The sequence below is a fragment of the Chinchilla lanigera genome, unplaced genomic scaffold (genome assembly GCF_000276665.1).
Source record: "Chinchilla lanigera isolate Chin_1 unplaced genomic scaffold, ChiLan1.0 scaffold00089, whole genome shotgun sequence".
NCBI lineage: Eukaryota > Metazoa > Chordata > Mammalia > Rodentia > Chinchillidae > Chinchilla > Chinchilla lanigera.
In genome coordinates, this window is record NW_004955490.1 from 514,580 (window position 1) to 518,908 (window position 4,329).

Consider the following 4,329-nt stretch of genomic DNA (forward strand, 5'->3'; position numbering starts at 1 on the left):
TCTAGCATTATATAATACTTATATATGTACATAGTCTTCTTACTTTAATGACCACCAATGACCAGAAGATACCAAAACCAAAGTTTTGCCCTTGAACTCATGTTGTTGAAGAATCAACGTATGAGCTGGGCACAATGGCAAATGCCTATAATCCCAGCATTCTTGGCAGCTGAGGCAGAAGGATACCAAGTTCAAGCCCAACCAGAATAACTTATCAATTTAATGAGATCCTGACTCAAAATAAAAAACAAAAAGTAATGGTGCTATAGCTCAGTGGGAAGGCTCTGGGAGCCATTAGTAATATCATCAAAAAATAGTCAACATATGCCCTTCACATTTATTCATTTGTTTCTGCCTCTCTCTATATGATGGAGCAGGTGGTGAGTCTTAAAAGGGTTCTCCTAAGAAAGGTGGTGGTAGAGGCAGAGGCTCCCCAAACGAAGGTGATAGTGGTGATGTTTACCACTTAGTGCAGGTAAAGCAGTTGGATCAAAAACAGAACTTCGTCTGGGGTGGGGTCGTACATGTTGGGATAGCGGTTGGGATGGCTCTCAATTTGGTGGTGCACGAGTTCGAAGAGTTCCTGAAATTGACGTGCCAACTGAGGGGTCATGCTCCTGTAATATAAGTAATCAAAAGTTTAAGTGCTTGCCATAAAATATCCAGCCCAGAATACACAAAGGTAGATGTTTGTGAGATTCTTTTAGAGGTTGTACAGTTTATTAACTTATCAGTGTTACTAATCTATCAACCTAATTATTTATTTTTGCAGTGCTCAGGATTGAACCCAAGGCCTTACAAATGCCCAGCAAGCATTTTATGACTGAGATATATACCCTGCCCTGAATTTTGTTTTTGAAAATGAAGTATTGGCAGAGTGTGATGGTAAATGCTTGTAATCCTAGCACCATCGGAGGCTGAGGTAGGAGAATCACAAGTTCAACTCCAGCCAGGGCAACTTAAGCCACTGAGTGAGTAAGACTCAAAATTTAAAAAGAGAGAAGAAAAAAGGTTTGCAGATATAGTTTAGTGCAGAGGCCTTGGGGTTCAAACCCTGGTATCAAAAACAACGTTACCAACACACACTGATATCATCAAATTTTTTTTCTGAAAAGCAGTTTTGTTTGTGTGATTTATTGTCACAAAACATTCAGTACAATTGAAGAAGCTAATGCCTCAATCTTTTGCATGAATGAACATGGTTTACTGTCTTAGAAAATAAGATCTATGGAGTTAAACTAAAATGTAAATTTATCAAAAAGTATGCTTTGCGTTCTATTTTTCTCTCTATTTGACAATATAAATTTCTACCATAGCACTGAAAATGTTGCACAGCACAAGGTATAGTTAGTATGATTACCTGCTTGCTACATTGCTGGAATCATGTTTCAAGCTCCTTGATTTTTTCTTCCTTTTTTTATGTCTATGATGCTTTAGCTCTGAATTCTTCATTTACCTGCAAAAGAAATGTATATTTAATAATAGAGTTTTGGGAAATTTCTAAATAATGTTGAATATGAAATAAAACACTTTTCCACCTTAAATTCTGAGAAGTGACTATTTTCATAAAAATTAAGTACCCATGTGGTTGTGGGATAAGTGAATGTGGTGAGAGTAGTCATCATGAAGAAATATTCCCACCACTCAAGTAAAATGAACAGATACTTCTCAAAAGTGGAAGTACAGATACCTCATAGTTTCATGAAAAGCAGTTTAGCATCTTTGGTCATTAGGGAAATGCATATCAAAACAATACCCAGATTCTATTTTACTCCAGAAAGAAGGGCTATCATCAAGGACTCCCAAAACAACAAATGCTGGTGAGATTGTGGGGAAAGGAACCCTTCTATATGGTTGGTCAGAATGTAAACTGCTACAACTATTTTGGAAATCAGTATGAAGATTGAAAGAGGGCCCTTCTGGACCTCATTGCAGTCTGGTGGAGTTTCTATTTGTAATCCCAGGGAAAAGTTATTGGAATTCCAATAAGTAATTGCAGTGTACCACTTTCAGTGCAACCCATGGCCAGAAAAAGGAGATAAACACATATCTGTAGCGGTGGGGAGCCAAAGGGGTCCTAAGTCCAGTTAGAACAATGGCTAACCTGAACAAAGGCCTTGATCCAGGGCCAAACTCGGGTTTTATTAATTTGTGAAGTGGGGAATGGCTCAGGGATGTGAGTGACTGAGAGACTGGCAGAAAGTACTTGAGTGCTGTGAGTTGGGCTATGTAGGAGGCATAATAGCACCTCTGCATCATGCAGAGAGGTATGCAGAAAAAGTAATCTGCATAACACAGTCTGAGGAAGTATCTTCTGTTCTGGGGTGGTGCTTTAGCTTTGCTGTCTGTTTTTCATGCCCTGAGACCTCATAGATTCTTTCTCAAGCCTCAGTCTCAGTGAACAGGATGGCATCACTCTACCTAGCTCATACATACTAGTTGGAAGCCACAGGCAGGGCATCGTTTGTCTGTGACATTGCTTTAAAGACTACACATCATCACCTCCACTAGACCCATTTGCATTGCTTAAAGACAATTGAGGGGGTAAAGAAATGTCCTAGCCAGCTGTGCACATATGAGTACACAGAAGTAGAGCTAGGTTTAGCCAAAATGGAGGTGAATGCTCTTCTTTCAAGGAAAGCTATCCTGGTGGTCCTCCACAGAGATTTCTCAAAAAACTAAGAATAGAGGTAATATTTGACACAGCCAAACCTCTTCTGTGTATGTCCCCAAAGAAGTTAAAGACATCATATTAACCTTGATACCACATACTTCTGTTTATAGTAGCATAACTCATAATAAGTAAAACTTGGAAGCAGCCTATAAGCCAACCAACAGATAAATGAATAAAGAAAATATTGTCTATATACAAAAAGGAGTACTACTCAGTCATAAAGAGGGATAAATTTGAGTCATTTGTAGGAAAGTGGATCAATCTTGAATTCATAATGCTAAGTAAAATAAACAGACATAGTAGTTTAAATGTCACATGGCTTCTGTTATGTGAAAAACTCAAAATATAAATAATTTAAGGAGCAAAATAAAGGACAGATGACAGGAAACAAAGAGGTAGACTTTACTGAAATGGAAAGGGATCTAGAGAGGGGAAGATAAGGGGGAAAGGAGAGGAAGCAGAAAAAAAAGAATGTGATGTGTGTGTGCATCAATTCCCTGTGATGAATGGGTTTATTATGTATGGCACACACATACTAATGAAATATTTTTTTTAAAAAAATATCTCCAACTAGAGGCAAATAATCCCACTCTCACTCCCTGAAAAAAATAATGAAAGAGAAAAAAGCGATGAACCTAGGAGTTTTCCTTCATTCACTGCGGACATTATAACTGTTTCACCGTTGAAATTTAGATCTTAAAAGCTAATACTGTCATTTCATGCTCTGTATCATACATTTAAATGCAAGAAATTAGAAAATGTGACCAAAAAATAAGATGTCTTTAATAAGTACAGTAGAAAAACCGTGGTACATGCATACATTGGAATATTATTCAATGTCTAAAAGAAATGAAGTATCAAGCCAAGAACAGACGGGAAAACCTGAAGTGCATATCATGAAGTGAAACTGCAAAGCTGAGAAGACTGCATACCACAGCTTACCACTTATGTCACATTCTAGAAAAGAAAGAACTGGGTAGACAGTGAAAAGACAAGTAGAGGGCAGGAAATGTGAGAACAGAGAAGAGAAAGGACAGGGGATTATAAGTGGGTTTTTTTTGTACTGGAACTCAAACTCAGGACCTTGAGTTTGCTAGGCAAATTTATGCTGCTGAACTATATCCCCAACCATACAAGCAATTTTTAAGGCAACAAAAATATTGTGCGATCCTCTAATGATGGACAGACATAATTTTACAATGTTTTGTTTTGCTGCAGTGCAGGGGATTGAACCCAGGTCTCGCTCATGACAGGTAAGAGCTCTGCTGGAAAGCATCATCTCCCCCACCCATCTTGCATTTTTGAAGCCCGTAGAATACAGAGCACAGAGGAAACCCTAATGTAAATTGAGGACTTCAGTGAATGATAACACACCCGATTGGCTGACCTGTTGCTGCAAATGTACACCCTGAATCCACGCATTACAGACAAGGAAAACCGGCAGTGGGACAGGGGAATCTATGGGAATCTCTATACTTTCCACTCACTCTTCTGTAAGCATAAAGCTGGTTTTTGCTTTTTTTTAATTTTAAAAATAAAAGGAGGAAAACATTAACAGACAGACAACCTTTTACAAAATAGCAAAACAACAGTACAGACAATACAGAGTTACAAACAAAGTGGTAGGAAATTAACAATGCTTATTGTATTACATA

The 4,329-nt window shown here is 38.0% G+C and overlaps 1 long non-coding RNA gene across 2 annotated transcripts in view; it reads right to left on the reverse strand.

The window, feature by feature from the left end:
- Nucleotides 1–317: 317 nt before the first annotated feature.
- The window catches only part of LOC102025914, a 7,909-nt gene continuing 3,897 nt past the window's right edge, over nt 318–4,329 (reverse strand). For both annotated transcript variants that reach the window (XR_264027.2, XR_001231208.1), the window contains exons 3-4: nt 1,361–1,456; nt 318–617 (exon numbers count right to left, since the gene is read on the reverse strand). This is a non-coding gene — a long non-coding RNA (uncharacterized LOC102025914). The remainder of the gene's footprint in view (nt 618–1,360; nt 1,457–4,329) is intronic.